The sequence below is a fragment of the Boleophthalmus pectinirostris genome, unplaced genomic scaffold (genome assembly GCF_026225935.1).
Source record: "Boleophthalmus pectinirostris isolate CB_2022bp ecotype Guang Dong unplaced genomic scaffold, ASM2622593v1 HiC_scaffold_12, whole genome shotgun sequence".
In the NCBI taxonomy this organism is placed as follows: domain Eukaryota; kingdom Metazoa; phylum Chordata; class Actinopteri; order Gobiiformes; family Gobiidae; genus Boleophthalmus; species Boleophthalmus pectinirostris.
Window position 1 is genome coordinate 6645260 of NW_026571018.1, and position 17999 is coordinate 6663258.

The following is a 17999-nucleotide window of genomic DNA, read 5'->3' on the forward strand; positions in this document are numbered from 1 at the left end:
GTGGATTATTGCCAGATTAGGGAGTGCCTTTAGCCTGATCCGCGGGTAAGCCTCACAGCACGCAGCCCCAGAGCTAATGAAGCTCCAGTGTGATGGGCCCGGGATGGAGCAGAGGCAGAGATTCTCAGATCTGCTCCGGCGTCTGGAGGAAATGAGAAAGTGTCCCCCAAAAAGCCCCCTGCAGAGGAGAGGACTTTACACCGGGAGGCCGAGGAGAGAGAGTGTGTACAGAACAGGACAGAAGACACACAGAGAGAGATTTACACAAGTTACAAGTTAGATCTGTGAACATTCCAGGCAGAGCAAGGACATATTCATAGAAACAAGTAGGTGACGGACCCCCAGGGGTGTAGTGGGCGTGGTACTCGGGGGTACGCTGCCCACCCACTTCTCCCGACATGAGATAAAAAAAACAAAAAACTAATATAAAATAGCTACAACTTAAATGTCAAACTGGAGCTTTTGACAATGGTGAAAATAACCTGCACAGGCTCATGATATCCAGGACTGATCCAGGCCCAAAACAGAACTAAACCAGGAAAGTGTGGGACAGTCCAGAGGTGCGCCCGTGTCCAGGTCACAGCCAGTCAGACAGTCTTAAAAAATCCTGTACCACTTAAAAAATCCCCACTATACCACTGGTTGTATGGTCAGGATGTTTAACCAATTAGAAGAACACATGGTGCATGGTGCAAAACATTTGTCACACATACACACTGCGATATTTTTGATTGTTTCACTCAGCCCCAGCTCAAACTGTACGACCAAATCACAGGGTTTAAAAGTTCACAGCTCGTGGAACTACTTTAACAGAGCGAAGCCCTCACGACAGACGACTGGATTTCAGACAGGTTTGATATTCTTGCGACGAACGACTGCTGATCAGGAGCTGGTCACGAGGTATCAATCAGTCCTCGTTACCCATGTTTACTACATGAAACACGACACACGGTTAAGCCAAAACTCGGCCCGATCCCCCCAAAAAATCTGAAAAATCGCAGTGTATTCCCGGCTTAAGACGCCTGTCCTTTTCTCTTAAATGGATGTGACAAAAGATAGATTCTAGATTCTAAGGCTTGTTCCACTGTTGTGATGTTTGCTGTCACGATTTTCCTCTTTCCCGATCTCTTTCAGAGATCCGTTCCAGATTGATAAATGTGCAGAACTCAATTTGCATAGCTACTCCATCGAATCTGGCTCCAGTGCACTTTCTGTTGTCTGTTGTCATTTTGGTTTTAACTGTTGGTATTGACGCTCTTTATATGAGAATACGATCCTGGTAGTTTTATTTAACTTTTTTGTCCGTAAATCAAGATATGAACGTTAGTAACAGACCAACCTTGTGCCTTCTTTCCGCAAGGTCACACCCGCTACTGTGAGCTACAGGTTTGATTGACAGCGTTGCTCAGCTTCCAGCAGCCTTCCGAATAAGAAACTTGGCTCCAAATTCATCCCTATAACTACAAACCTCAACACGCTTCTTTAAACCGTCCATGTGCACCAGTGACACGATGACAGTCTGCTTATGAAACGTCCCGACCCCATTTTCCCTGAGCCAAAGACACTGATGCCGTTCCTTTTACCTGAGTCACAGCAGTTGTCCATCAGAGCCTATATATGTACGTGTATATATAATAGGCCCCAGAGCCGCGGGGGGCTGATTATCTGTGGAATTATCCGTCTATGATGAGCTATATGCTAAACTCACGTAACACTTAAAACACTGATTTTCGGAGAGCAGTGAAGAGGAGTGACAGGCTAGGAAACTTTGATTAATCAGATTTTAATATATTTTAAAAAATACATGGTTTAGTTGATTTAGTTCAGTCTGTTCAAGTTGACGTGGAATTTACACATGAGTGAAAGCAACACATAACGTATCCAAAACTGCATCTGTGCGTTCTCACCGTCAGAGTTCCCAATATGGACCACGTCTCCAAATTTGTCCCCATAACTACTAGCCCCATGAGCTTCATTTGGCTGGGGCCTAACGCTATGGTATACAGTTTATGTGAAATCCAAATCCACTTTATTTCTAAATCCGTGTATCATTCCTTCATTTGTTTTTTCAATATAAAACCAAAAATAAGAAAACAAAAAAACAACAGTTTTCTTCATTATTTGTCTCCAAAACCAAAATGAAAAAACAGATAACGATTTGTTTTTTCAGTTTTCGATTTTGTGTTTAAATGAAGAATGGAAAAAACGGATAACGACCGTTTACGAGACTTCCGTGGCTCCGATGCCGGACTTTTGCACCTCATACGGACTGAACCAGGACTGATCCAGGTCCGGGACCAGACCAGGACCAGACCAGGGCTGAGACCAGGACCAGAGCAGGACTGAGACTGGGATCAGAGTGGAATCCAAGCTTTTATGCCGAGCCTCCCCGGGGTCCGAGCCTCAGCTTCGAGGTTTGAGCCTCTGGTGTGGTCCCGGCCTGGTCCCAGCTTGGTCTCGGTTTCACTCCCGGTCTCAGTCTCGGTCTGGTCCCGGTCTGGTCTCGGTCTCAGCCCCGGTCTCAGTCTCGGTCTGGTTCCGGTCTGGTCCCGGCCTGGTCTCGGTTTCACTCCCGGTCTCAGTCTCGGTCTGGTCCCGGCCCGGTCAGGTCTTGGTCTCAGTCCTGCTCTGGTCCCAGTCTGGTCTCAGTCTCGGTCTCAGTCCCGCTGTGATCTCGATCTCAGTCCCGCTGTGGTCCCGGTCTGGATCAGTCCTGGTTCAGTCCGTATACGGTGCAAAAGTCCGGCATCGCAGTCACAGAAGTCGTTATCCATTTTTCATTTAAACACAAAATTGATGTACTGAAGAAAGTGTAACCGTTTCTTTTCAGTTCGCAATTGTAATTCTTGAAATCGTAACTTTTCAATTCATATTCTGATGATGCTTCAGTACTTCAGTAATACTTTTAATATGTGTGTTCTTGGATCAAAACGGTTCTTTTTCACTGTGCATATGAAAGGTTTTCATTCTGCACTCTTCTCTCTAATTTATGTCTCTCTTTTTTAATTTTATATCTTCATGATTATTTATGTTTTGATTAGTTTTTATTGTGATTTTAATGTCTTTCTTTTTCTGTAAAGCACTTTGAGTTACTTTGTGTACAAATTGTGCTTTACAAATAAACTTGCCTTGCCTTGTGATTTATCTCAGGGCACGGGCGGGTAACGGGTGTAACGTTAACGGATCCGGGCGGGTGCGGGTTTAACTTGGATATCATCACGAGTTAACGGGTGGGTGCGGTGCTGCGAGCGGGTGTGGGTCTCCAAAAATAGACTCGTGCCTGACTCTACGGAGACATACTGTGGGGCTAATCCATTCAACGCTTTAAAAACAAACAATAAAATCTTAAAATGATCTCTAAATAATTCTAAAATCAGGTTACTTGCAGATTGCCTGTTACTACGTCAACTGCAGCGCGTATTTCAGCACAGAAACTCATTTTCACAAGATCACACACGTCTGATGATCTGAAAACCGCTCCACAACGCCGCAGTGTCCGAGAAAAACAGAGTTCTTGTGGATTCTCTCCGCAGACCCATGCCTCAACCGGACCTGCACTGCGCCGAGGTCAGTGTGGCAGGGCGCATTGATTTGAAAGACTATCTAAATCTTGCAAGATTCCTGAACCGCACCGCACTTGTCTCGTCTGGCATGACCTCCAATTTACACCAAAGCAGTAAAAAGGCACGGCAAAAAGCGCGGCTATCACTTTTCATTTTAACCGGTTGAGCAATCTACACCGGCAAATTAGATTGGAGTTCTAATTTCTCAGCGTCGACAGTGTCTCAAGGCTTTTTTTGCAAGGGGAAGACAGGAAATAAACAATCAAAATAAACTTCCAATGCCCTTTCAAAATACACCACCGTCGTGTCCAGGAGCTCGGGCAATGACTCGTGATGGACTGCGGAAAGTTTACAGCCTTGGAGGATAAATATAAAACTCTTTATGACATGAAACGGGAACAACTTCTGAAGGAAAAGGCGCGTGGTGCAGACAACGAAAATTAAATTGTGAGTAGCCTAACTAATGTGAGCACTGCCAAGCTCCGTCCCTCCTGTCAACTTTTCTATTGTGATTTAAAACGTAATTAATCCGATCCACAATGAATACATAAGCAATTTAAAATAGTTTGGCGTTTGAACGTGAGAAAATACAGAGGCAAACGTGGCAGGAGCAGCTCTGTTTACACGAGAAAGCTTGCGGGTAAAAACGACAAAATATTTTAGCGTTTTTAAGTGCCTTTCGTTTAGGCAGTGACAGCGTTTTTGAAGAGCTACTGAGAACCGGGGGATTGGAGTGATCCTCACAACTCGGCCCGCTAGATCGACACTGGTTTAGTCTCGATTCAGTTCTATACCAGTCCTGGATTAGTCCCGGTCCAATCTTGTATCAGTTCTGGTCTAGTCCTGATCCAGTCCTGGTTTAGACCTATTTTAGGTCTGGTTTAGTCCTGGTTTAGTCTTGATTCAGTTCTATACCAGTCTTGGATTAGTCCTGGTCTAGTCCTGGTCTAGTCCTGATCCACTCCTGGTTTAGACCTGGTTTAGACCTGGTTTAGGCCTGGTTTAGGCCTGGTTTAATCCTGGTTTAGTCTCGATTCAGTTCTATACCAGTCTTGGTCTAGTCCTGGTCCAGTCCTGATCCAGTCCTGGTTTAGACCTGGTTTAGATCTGATTTAGGCCTGGTTTAATCCTGGTTTAGTTTCAATTCAGTTCTATACCAGTCCTGGATTAGTCCCGGTCCAATCTTATATCAGTTCTGGTCTAGTCCTGATCCAGTCCTGGTTTAGACTTATTTTAGGTCTGGTTTAGTCCTGGTTTAGTCTCGATTCAGTTCTATACCAGTCTTGAATTAGTCCTGGTCTAGTCCTGGTCTAGTCCTGATCCACTCCTGGTTTAGACCTGGTTTAGACCTGGTTTAGACCTGGTTTAGGCCTGGTTTAGGCCTGGTTTAATCCTGGTTTAGTCTCGATTCAGTTCTATACCAGTCCTGGATTAGTCCTGGTCTAGTCCTGATCCAGTCCTGGTTTAGACCTGGTTTGGGCCTTATTTAGTCCTGGTTCGGTACTGATCTAGCACTGGTCTAGTCTCTCTTATAGTCCCAAAAGAGATAGAAGCAGATGTCACGATGTCACGACATATCCGGTCGTAATATCAGTAAAACAGAGTCATTTACGGACTTCTTCTTATCCCGTGCGACCGGACTTTTGGGCGGTAATTTACAACTTAGACCCAGGGTGAATAGAACTAATGACAATAAAGGAACTGAACTGAACTGAAATGAGGGAATTCTGGATGTCTCTGCCTCCACACCCGGAAGAAAACGGACGATCGGAAAGATGGACGATGAACTCTTTACGACGCCAAGGTAAAATTCTTTATATTGACATAGTTTCGTTGCATTTTAACACAACACTGGTATCGGATCAGTAATACTTTTCCGCTTTTGACTCGGTATCAGATCAAAAACAGAAATCTCTAACATTGTCCTTCACTTGTTCAGAAATGGGCCTCTTAATATGACATAATGTAACGGATGAGGTGCTCAGATGCAGACTTAAAAGCTTTGCGCGCGTCATGAGTATGTGACCTAATGGACGTATTCAGACAAAGGATTATGGAAAACAACATGCACTTATTTCAAAAAAAGGGCATTAACTTGGAAAAAGGTTAAAAGCGGTAAGTTATGAGGTGGGATTGCTTTAGCGGTCATGACGATAAACGGAATCGGTTATTTTTTGGGAAGCAATTTATGGGTCTGAATTCAAGAGTTTTTCCTGTCACGGACGCCATTTTGAGGACTTCTGAGCACAGACGCGTTCAAGCGGCGGTCAAGGTTTCAAAGGAAGTCACGGAATTTCAGCTTCGGTCTCTGCTCTTTTTTTTTTTTTTTTTTTTTTGCGTTTATTCGATTACAGGTGTTTTTGTACACCTGGACTACAACAGGTCTAAAAGTGGACTAAACCTGGACTACAACAGGTCTAAAAGTGACTAAAACTGGGACTAAAGCAGGTCTAAAAGTGGACTAAACTGGACTACAGCAGGTCTAAAAGTGGACTAAACCTGGACTACAGCAGGTCTAAAAGTGGACTAAACCTGGACTAAACAGCAGGTCTAAAAGTGGACTAAACATGGACTACAGCAGGTCTAAAAGTGGACTAAACCTGGACTACAACAGGTCTAAAAGTGGACTAAACCTGGACTACAACAGGTCTAAAAGTGGACTAAACCTGGACTACAGCAGGTCTAAAAGTGGACTAAACCTGGACTACAGCAGGTCTAAAAGTGGACTAAACCTGGACTACAACAGGTCTAAAAGTGGACTAAACCTGGACTACAGCAGGTCTAAAAGTGGACTAAACCTGGACTACAACAGGTCTAAAAGTGGACTAAACCTGGACTACAACAGGTCTAAAAGTCTAAAAGTGGACTAAACCTGGACTACAAGCAGGTCTAAAAGTGGACTAAACCTGGACTACAACAGGTCTAAAAGTGGACTACTGGAAAGCTGGACTACAACAGGTCTAAAAGTGGACTAAACCTGGACTACAGCAGGTCTAAAAGTGGACTAAACCTGGACTACAGCAAAGGTCTAAAAGTGGACTAAACCTGGACTACAGCAGGTCTAAAAGTGGACTAAACCTGGACTACACAGGTCTAAAAGTGGACTAAACCTGGACTACAACAGGTCTAAAAGGGACTAAACTGGACTAAACTAACTGGACTACAGCAGGTCTAAAAGTGGACTAAACCTGGACTACAGCAGGTCTAAAAGTGGACTAAACCTGGACTACAACAGGTCTAAAAGTGGACTAAACCTGGACTACAACAGGTCTAAAAGTGGACTAAAGCTGGACTACAACAGGTCTAAAAGTGGACTAAACCTGGACTACAGCAGGTCTAAAAGTGGACTAAACCTGGACTACAACAGGTCTAAAAGTGGACTAAAGCTGGACTACAACAGGTCTAAAAGTGGACTAAACCTGGACTACAACAGGTCTAAAAGTGGACTAAACCTGGACTACAGCAGGTCTAAAAGTGGACTAAACTGGACTACACACAGGTCTAAAGTGGACTAAACCTGGACTACAACAGGTCTAAAAGTGGACTAAACCTGGACTACAGCAGGTCTAAAAGTGGACTAAACCTGGACTACAGCAGGTCTAAAAGTGGACTAAACCTGGACTAGATTTTAACATAAATTCTAACTCAAATTTCATTTTGCATCGTTATATTTTTACTTCATTGCTTCCTGTATGTTATTTTTATGCTTTTTTTTTCTGTAATGTTTTTATTTTATTATAGTTGCTCAAATAGTAAGAGACTTTGGGTTCTCCAGTTGCATTTAGGCTACTGCTTCACTTGAATAAAATTAAAATATAAAATTGTATTTCTCAGAGTATTTTTCAGACACCACATGTACACTGCAAAAAAATGAAACCTAGTCAAGTTAAGATGACTTGAATTAAGAAAGTTTTATCATGATTTGAGTAAATTTCATTTAACACTTAACATAAAATTATCTACCAGTGGAATAAGACTTTTTGTACTTAAAATACATCTTGCTACACTTAAAAAAAATAATAAATAATTTTACTTGTCAAGTTGAATTAACTCAAAGTCAAATGTTCTAAATTTAAGTCATTTTAACTCAACTAGATTTTTTTTTTTCTAGTGTACACCTGTCATATTTGAAAGTGTAACAAAACTAACTTGAGTAAAAGTTTTAAATCTACAAATGATAAAAGTTTCATGTTGACAATTTGAAATGATTTTGAATATGTCTTTTTCGCACTACTTCCTCAGATATGATTTTGGGTTTTTTTTTGTTTGTTTTTTTCTCATTTGATCCTTTGAAAACACCAAACCTTGTGTATTTTTCCTGTGTATTATTTTGAAGGTGCAGGAGTGTGTTTGTGCTTCTGCAGGTGGAGGAAGTCCTGGTCACATGATCTCACACTAATGCCAATGATGAAGCACCTGTGCGGGTGGTGCACTGTACCTGTGTGCACGGACAAACCAGAAACAGTAAGTGCACGATTCTACTGTCTTTCACTAATACTTTAAAGTACTTTTTGTTTACTGTGTTTACTGTACACTGACAGTTACGGCTGCTTGTTATATTTTGGTTTATTTTCTATATTTATGGCAATATAACCTTCCAAATTATTCTTAAAGATGCGACAATTTACTACAAAAAACAAACAAACAAACAAAAAATATTATTCAGAGTATAAACTGGGAAACACTGATCATAAATGTGACAAGGCAGTACAAACAAATTAACCCAAAATGCACTGCAAACATGATTTTATTTGTTTGTTTATTTACTTATTTTCAAAAATGTGACACAGCCGAACATGTTTCTACCTGAAAGTGTTTGTTATTATTCACAACACGACTTTCTGTGTGCAATTTTAAACAAGTAAAATAGTCCAACATATATAGAAGATGACATGATTTGTAACTTTACCTATAAAATCATTTAGCCAAATATTAAATGAACTGATGCAATTAAGTAAAAATGTGGCCTGAGTTTCAGAATTATTTCCGCAAAGTTTACATCATTTTTAAGTTTATTTATTTTTCTCCTGTTGCTTCTTATTTGTTTTAAGTGTCTTTGTGTCCAAAAAAACACTATACAAGTTTGATGCATTATTATTTTTGCTACTAAAGAACATTTTTGTAGTTGACTAGTCATTGATTTATTAAGATTTTTTATTTTTTTTTATTTTTTCCCAATTAGTTAACTAAACAAACGATTATTTATATTTTAGGCCTAATTGAGGTAAAATATTCTTCAATGTGGTGATTAAATCTTCTAACTCTGCCAAAAGACAAATACAAATATGAAAGAGTATTACTGACTACATTTATTTATATTTATATGTATATGTATTATATATATGTATGTGTATATAATATATGTGTGTATATATATATATATATTAAAACGTCATTTTACAGACCCAGATTCTAATGATCAAATTGCATTTTATTTATTTATTTAAATTTAAAGTCAGCCATAATTTAACCTAACCTACTAACCTAGTGCTAACCTACTGTTAGTGTCATATTGTTTAGTCCTGGTTTTAGTTCTAGTTTAGTCCTGATTTAGTCCTGGTTTTAGTTTTTCCTGGTTTTTAGTCCTGGTTTTAGTCCTGGTTTAGTCCTGGTTTTAGTCCTGATTTAGACCTGGTTTAGTTCTAGTTTAGACCTGGTTTTAGTCCTGGTTTTTAGTCCTGGTTTTAGTCCTGGTTTTAGTCCTGGTTTTAGTCCTGGTTTTAGTCCTGGTTTAGTTTAGACCTGGTTTTAGTCCTGTTTTAGACCTGGTTTTAGTCCTAGTTTAGTCCTGGTTTAGTCCTGGTTTAGTCCTGGTTTAGACCTGGTTTAGACTGGTTTAGTTTCTAGTTTAGTCCTGGTTTAGTTATAGTTTAGACCTGGTTATAGTCTTATTTTTGTTTTAAGTGTCTTTTTGTCCAAAAAAAAAAACACTTTATAAATCTAATGCATTATTATTTTTGTTACTAAAGAACATTTTTATAGTTGACTAGTTGTTAATTCATTAAGCTTTTTTAAATTTTTTTTTTCTTTTCAATTAGTTAACTAAACAAAATATTATTTATATTTTAGGTCTAAATTGAGGTAAAATATTCTTCAATGTGGTGATTAAAACTTCTAACTCTGCCAAAAGACAAATACAAATATGAAAGAGTATTACTGATTACATTTCTATTTTTATTTATTTATTAAAAACGTCATTTTACAGGCCCAGATTATGATGACCAAATTCCATTTTATTTATTTATTTTATTATTTATTGTCATTTAAACTCTGCCATAATTTAACCTACTAATCAATGTCTCAAAAAAAATAAAAAAAATCTGAATTCTTGCTCTATTTTCCTATGACCTCTTGTATAAAGCTGAGATTTTATATTTTATTTTATTTTTTATTTTTTTGTTTCGACTTGTACGTTTACATTTACATAATTATGACTTAGACAAAAACTTTATTGATCCACAAGGGAAATTATTTGGACACAGGAGCTCACACATCACAATATAATATAATAACAAAGAGCAAAAATATAAATAGTAACAATAAATTCTAAATAAATAGCACAAAAAGAGCAAGAGACAAAATGATATAAATGTAAATGCACAAGTCAAAATTAAAAAGAAAGACAAGTAATAAAATATAAAATGTGGGCTTTATACAAGAGGTGCCTCCTTTTGTCTTCTATCTTTTTTGCAACTTATTTATTTAGAGTTTAGTTTATTTTATTTTATTTAATGAGACAGGGACAGTGCACAGTCTGAATTTCCACCTGTCGTCTCTGGGCAGATTCATTGATTAATTGTATTTAATTTTCTTTAACTATCAGATATCGGCTGTTCTTCCTGGAGACTTACTATGTTTTGGGTTGGGTTTTTACTATTAGTATTTATATTTTTATACTCTTTGTTATTTTATTTATTGTAATGTGACAGTGTGAGCTCCTGCGCCCAAATAATTTAACTTTTGGATCAGTAAAGTTTGTCCAAGTCTAAGTTTAGTTTATTTTCTCGGATCATTTAACATAATCGTACATCATATTACAAAGATTTAACACACAACTTATGTATTTTACGTGTATCACTAAAGTTATTCTACAGATCGAAGAGGTTTAGGCTGAAGTTTTGACACAAATTTTGCCTAAACTTATTAATAAATACGACAAAATACAATTATATATTACTAAAACTCATCTTTTTTGAGAAAACGTGCTTAATTCTTTTTGGTTTACACACATACACACTGTACATGTTAATATTTCTACTTGTTGGTTTATAAATACACATAAGACACTTTGTATAATTGAGGTTTATAGTTAATCTGTAAATTCCATGTTCCAGTTTTATTGTATTTCTGTATATTTGTATATTACAGTGATTTAACACAGAAATGATGTATTTTATGTACGTCACTAAAGTTATTCTACAGATCGAAGAGGTTTAGGCCGAAGTTTTAACACTAATTTTGCTTAAAGTTATTAAAAAAATACAACAAAATCCAATTATATGTTACAAAAAACATCACAAAAACTCATTTTTTTATGAGTACAAAAAAGAAAACGTACTTAATTCTTTTGGTTTACACACACCCAACAGGCACAAAATCTAATACACACGTTCCCACACGCACACGCACACACACACACACACACACACGCACACACGCACACACACACGCACACACACACACACACACACACACGCACACACATTAGTATTCATGTCAATAGGTTTATAAATACACATAAGACACTTTGTATAATTGAGGTTTATAGTTAATCTGTAAATTCCATGTTCCAGTTTTATTATATTTCTGTATATTTGCATATGACAGTGATTTAACACACAAATTATTCTTTTTATGCATGTCACTAAAGTTATTCTACAGATCCAAGGGGTTTAGGCCGAAGTTTTAACACAAATTTTGCTTAAACTTATTAAAATATACAACAAAATACAATTATATGTTACAAAAAACATCACAAAAACTCATTTTATTTGAGTGCAGGAAGGAATACATACTTAATTCTTTTGGTTTACACACACGCAACAGACACACAATCTAATACACATCGATGCACACACACACACACACACCCACACACACCCACACTTATACTTATTGGTTTATAAATACATAGACACTTTATACTTTATAACTGAGGTTTATAGTTAATCTGTAAGTTCCATGTTCCAGTTTTATTGTATTTCTCTATTTTTTTCTATAATTCTGGTCTTCTATATGTATTTTTGTTTTTTGTTTTTTAATGTGTAAATTGTTTGAGAACCTTTTAATTTTAATGCTTCATCCAGACAGTTCCACAGATGGACACTTTTTGGTGGAGACGCATGGACTTTTGGTGCTTGTAAATCTAAAAGTTTACAGCTTCAGAATAATTTTAGACATTGTAGACGTAGTTCAGAACATACGAAATCTTACTTTTATTTGATTTGATTTGAATGAGTTGCTTTTTTTTTTTTTTTTTTTTTTTTTTTTGCACTCCGGAGTTGTGAGAAAAAATAAAAAATCCTCCGTGTCTCGTATGGAGCGCTATGGAATCCCCGCATGACCCCTGGTACAGTAGAGGCGTACAGTAGCGCACAGACACAGACAGAGGGGGCGTGTCCACCACCACCACCACCTCAGGCTCCGGTCCGCACCCCCCCCCCACCCCCACGCGCGCACACACACTCACACACACACACCCTCTCCACGTCCCTTCGCGCGCGCACGGACGCACACAGCAGCAGCAGCGGCGAGCAGCAGCAGCAGACGCAGCAGACGCAGACGCACAACCCCCTGTAGGTGTCTCACTTTGTCACCCTCCCCTTCCCTTCCCCAGTCAGTCAGTCACCACCACCAACACCAACACCAACACCGCCGCGGCTCCTCTGGCTCTCGCTCCTCCGGCTCTCTCCGGGCTCTCTCTACGCTCTGTGGCTGCGCTGTGACGGGGTTGACGTCAGCGCGCGGCGTCGATTCGCTCAGGAGCCCGACCACGGAGCGCGATCCAGTTTAGTGCGTGCGTGCGAGAGAGAGAGAAGCAGAGGGAACGCGAGAGAGAGAAAGAGAGAGGGAGAGAAAGAGAGAGAGAGAGAGAGAGAGCGGGCACTGCGAACTGCCTGACTGACTGCCCGTGCCCCTGCGTGCGTGGAGAGACAAACGGAGAGACGTGGATAACCCCAGCCCCACAAAACTCCCGCAAGTACCCGTGGGTGAGTACCGCTGCTACTACTACTCCTACTCCTGCTACTGCTACTACTACTACTACTACGACCGAGCGACAAGTGGCAGCGCTCGCGTCCGGAGATCCACGCGTCTCCCACGGCGGCTTTCTCCCCCATTCACCCATGTGCATATGTGTACGTCCCCCCCCTCCCAGGTCTGGTCTACACCCGCGCTTGTCCCCGCGCAACCTCTCCCGTCGGGGGAACTTTTTTTCGCTCGTGGCAAGTTACGGTGTTCGCGGAGAGAGGAGCAACACCTTGTGCGCGTGAACAAGTGTCGGTGCTTTTTTCTTTTTTTTTTTCTCTTCGAGCTTTAAGTTTACTCCTCCAGAACCCCCTGACGTGCAGCCTTGCCTCCTCTGTCGCGTTTTTAGTATGCGCTACGGCTCGCGGCGCGGGGGTTTAATCGGGCTATACCGCGGGACGTGAGCTCCCGGCGGTGATTTCGCACGACGTGACCATTACGTACATTTGTGTGCATGGCATGACAGCGCGCGTTGACATTACAACATCGCGCGCTGCACACTGCGCGTTACGACCGGGTTCGGCTGTCGTGTTTACTGTCCGCCGCGATTGGCACGCTTCACTCACGTCTCCAAAACAAAGTCCACCGCCACCGCCGCCGCCGCCACCTGTGATCCGATAGGACGCGCGTGTGTGTGCGTGCGTGTGTGTGTCCCCGGTGTAGCTACGATGATGGACTTTGGGATATTTTTCACCCCCCCCACCCCCTCTCCTCGTCTGTCTGCCCGTGCCAGCCGATCCGTGCGTGCGTGCGTGAGAGCGAAGTCATGTCTGGAATATTGAACGCTGTTTTATGCTTGTTGTGACTGGCGCTCGCTCGCTGTGCCACGGGTAGACACGAGCTCGCGATCCCCCCCCCCCCCCTCTCCAATTGATCCGCTCTGTCTTTCCCTCCTTTTTTTTTTTTTTTTTCCATCGCGTGCATTGTCTCCTCTCCTCCTTTTCCTCCTTTTCATCCTCTCCTCTCTTCATCTCCCCGCGTAACGTGCGCGTTTCGTTTCGCTGGGTTAATTTGTCTGCGTATACGTCGCTGTCTAGACACACGCACGTCCTGTTTGATTCGTATTTTTACCCACAGCTCACTCGCGCACTGCAAAAAAAACCAAAACAAAACGCCAAAACTGTAACTTTCCAACCGCGCGCAACAAGCATCGATCCTCGTAAATCCTCCTATTGGCACGAGGAGCGATAACGAGAATAATGCGAGCGTTTTTTTTTTTTTTTTAGGGTTGACCTCTGCGGACTGACTTCGCGCAGCCGTCGATTTTATCAACGTGACGTAAAGTGGCGGAGATAAAGTGCACCAAAAACGTAAAATGCAACCTTCATTCCTTCATTCTTGCGCACATCTGACCGCACGTACCCGAATGTCACGCTGCGTAAACGCCTGAATTACCTCCTTACTTGTTTGCAGTTCTCAAATTGTCCTGCTTTCGATTTCGTGGTACGTTTTTTTTTTTTTTGTTTTTTTTTACGTAAATGTATCAGCTGGATTTGAGGAGTTGGAAGAATCTCACGTCGTTAGGACCTTGAGTGCACTTGTAAAACATGTAGCAGGGTGAGCAGGGAAGCTGGCGTGTAAATGAAGAGTTCAATTGCAAAAACAGAGCTCTGTTGCCCAAAAAGTTTTTATTTATCAAGATTTTGTTACCATCTTCTCCAGTGACAATAATGTGTAGCGGATTTTATCAAAAAGCGCCGTGAAATAGATTTGGCTTTTAAAAATGTAAAGGGGCTGATCTGTTTTTGCAAATTAACTCTTCAAATGTGTCAAAGTTGGTTATTTGTGCAAGAAAGCAGTGTCCAGATTTGTAAATTTAGACTCAAAATGAAAAATAAATGAACAAATCAAACCAAAGTAATGTCACAAAGTGTCATTTTGCATCGCATGTGTTTATGAAAAGAACGTAAGCAATCCTAGAATTTTTTTATAAGTTGTCAATTTTGGTTTGTGTTTCGTTAAAAAGTCGAGCAAGCTCTCTTTTAGTGCGCACTTTGGAACAAAATGTGACTTGAATTTGGCAGTTGGCAGGATATTGTTCGAGCCGTGACCTCTTAAATGTCTCAAATGTGAAATAATGAGATTTAAGCGAAGTGAAAATGTTTGAAATTGTGAGAAAATTTTGAGATTTGATACTACAGTTGACGCATTTGAGGTTATTCCTTATCTGCTTGGGAAAAAGGAAAACAAAAGTGTGGTTTTCAGACTTCAGATTAGAGCTGAAACTGTGACCCGAATGTGGTTTTGAAAATGACGATCAAATGTTTAAATTTGAAAGTTTCGCCAAAGAAATCGCAAGCGGCAGGACGAGACAAGATGAAATTTTGACAATTTTGAAGTAATTTGTAATAAAAAAAGTAGTACAATCCATTTCACAATTCTAGCTTCACTATTTTTTGTTTATTTTATGTAATCTTAGTTCTGCTTTTTGCAACTAAAGCTTCTCAAATTGTAAAACTTTCACATTTTTGTCCAAACCAAATGTAATTTTAGGAGGAAAAAAAAAAGTCTCACGTGATACTTTTTCTCACGCGTGCACGATCTTTTGGCAATTTTGTCTCGCGAGATTTTGTGTCACGAGATCTCGCCCCACCCCTTGAAATCCCAGTGATGAATTTTAGATTTGTGTTTAAGAATTTAAGAATTTTATCTACTTAGAAATTCACAGGAGACCAGACAGACTAGACGAATGACGAAAGAGGAATTTGGTATTAACTTGACACAAAATAAGTTGCGAAATTGTAAAAATTATAAAAGCGGTTTCTTCTATCGTTTTTTTTAACAAAGTTAGTCAGAGTTGGCAGATTTCTTCGACTGCAGGCCTAACGCGAAGCAAAAACTATGACAGAATTATCGAATCGTCCCAAATTTCATATTGTTCGTCGTACAATAGCAACGTGAAGTTTTGGAAATTGAAAAATTGAGCTGCAATCAACAAGTACGAGGCTAGTCTCTAAAGGATTAAAAAAGCGTGATTTCACTTTTATTTTGTCTCTCAAACTTATCCAAATTGTGAAATACATACAATTTTACCCTTGCACGTAATTGGAGGAAATTGATCGCCGAGTTTGGCAAGAGCGGCTTAACTAGAAGCGTGATCCAAAGCAGGTTTTGTGAGTGAAATTGGTCTGACTTTGAAATCGTCGTGAAGAATCCCAGCCACAATTTGCATTCTTCGAAGTGATAAAAGCTCTATTTTTTACTACGGTGAATTTATTTTTAAAAATTTACAAGAGACAGGTGGAAAGACACAAGTTTAGGTTATCTGTGGTGTCTAAATTTAGGAGAAAAACTGGTCCCAGCGCTTGCAGAAGAAGAAAAAAACAACAACAGCAACTTCAATTTCAACCCAGATTTGATTAAGATGGATTGCTCCTTAAATATATTGTGAAATTTCCAGGTATTTGTCTTAAATTTGCTTTGCCGTAAACGCATTTTTCTCTCATGAATCGTCACATTTAGTTGGAAAGCAAAGGAGGTTCAGTCTCAGCTCGATTTCCTTTTCGTACGTGAGATGAGCTTTGAAAACCTGTAGTAAAATGTGGGAAAAGTTAAATTGTTTTGGAAATTTTCGTCACAAAATTGTTCAGGGAATGCATTTTTCTGCCGTGATTCTTTGGAATAGAGGATGTCCTGTCATTTGGAATTTATTTTATTCTTTTTTTTTTTTTATTTAAATGCTACAGTATGTGATTTTAACCCAGCTGTTGTTCGATGACTAGTACATTTGAACTTTGCAAACTGTTGCGCAAATTTAAGCCAGAAATTGTGAATTTAATGTGAAATTTTCCAAGTCGAAATGGTACAAAACTTAAACCAGAAGATATTGAAATTTAAAAGTTTATTCCTTCACTATTATATGATTGTGTTTTGTTTTAGATGAAACAATTGCGTTGATTGGAAAAAACAAAACAAAACAAAAAAATGCAATTCTAATTTGTAATTGCGGCAAAATTGCCTTAAAGGTGCATTGTGTAACTTTTCCGGTGGAGGGTCCGTTCTGTCGAGATGCTCATGTTTTGTCTGGAATATTTCACAGTATGGCATTAAATCTTTCTATCTTCATGGAGTTACAGGTCAGATCTGTGGAGAGGCGTCCCCGCTCACAGTCAGAATGCAGCTTTTTCTAGGTATTTTACCCCTGAAATGGAAAAGATAGAGCTGTCATTTGGAATTTATTTTATTTATTTATAATTTTTTAAGTGCTGATGTTTCTGATTTTAACCCAGCTGTTTTTTGCCACTACTACATTTGAACTTTGCAAACTCTTGCACAAATTTAAGCCAAAAATTTGAAATTTAGTGTGAAATTTTCCGAGTTGAAATGGTACAAAACTTTTAAAAAGGAGATATTGAAATTTAAAAGTTTAGAAGTCATTCCTTAATTATTGTATGATTGGGTTTTGTTTTAGATGGAACAAATGCATCGAAGGAGGTATTACGCAGTTGAAAAAAATAAAATTTTAAAATATAATTTGTAATTGCGGCAAAATTGCCTTAAAGGTGCATTGTGTAACTTTATTCCGGTGGAGGGTCCGTTCTGTCGAGATGCTCGTGTTTTGTCTGGAATGTTTCACAGTATGGCATTAAACCTTTCTATCCATCATCATGGAGACCAAACCAGACCAAGTTACAGGTCAGATCTGCGGAGAGGCGACCCCACTCACAGTCAGAATGCAGCTTTTTCTAGGTATTTTTCAGCAGTAAATCCCCTGTGCTGGAAAAGATAGAGCTGTCATTTGGAATTTATTTTATTTTTGTAAATGCTACAGTTTGTGATTTTAACCCAGCTTTGAATTGTGCAAACTCTTGCCCAAATTTAAGCTAAAAATTCGGAATTTAGTGTGAAATTTTCTGAGTAGAAATGGTACAAAACTTAAACCAGAAGATATTGAAATTTAAAAGTTCATTGCTTCATTATTGTATGATTCTCTTTTGTTTTAGATGAAACAATTGTGTTGAAGGAGGTATTACACAATTGAAAATAAAATTAAAAAATATAATTTGTAATTGCGGCAAAATTTCCTTAAAGGTGCTTTGTGTGAATTTTCCAGTGGAGGGTCTGTTGAACGCTTTTCTCAGTGGAGATGATATTGCTTTGTCTGGAATGTTTCGCAGTATGGCTTTAAACCTTTCTACCTATCTTCACGGAGACCAAACCAGACCAAGTTACAGGTCAGATCTGCGGAGA

General features: G+C 39.5%; 1 protein-coding gene across 2 annotated transcripts in view; it reads left to right on the plus strand.

Annotated features, from left to right (window-relative positions):
• Positions 1–12423: 12423 nt before the first annotated feature.
• The window catches only part of zbtb16a (zinc finger and BTB domain containing 16a), a 436887-nt gene continuing 431311 nt past the window's right edge, over positions 12424–17999 (plus strand). Inside the window, exon 1 of one of the 2 annotated variants that reach the window (XM_020917836.2) lies at positions 12424–12772. The gene's annotated coding sequence lies outside the window, so the exon portion shown is untranslated. Of the gene's footprint in view, positions 12773–14042; positions 14120–17999 lie in introns of those variants that run through there. The other variant, XM_020917837.2, reaches the window with a different exon arrangement.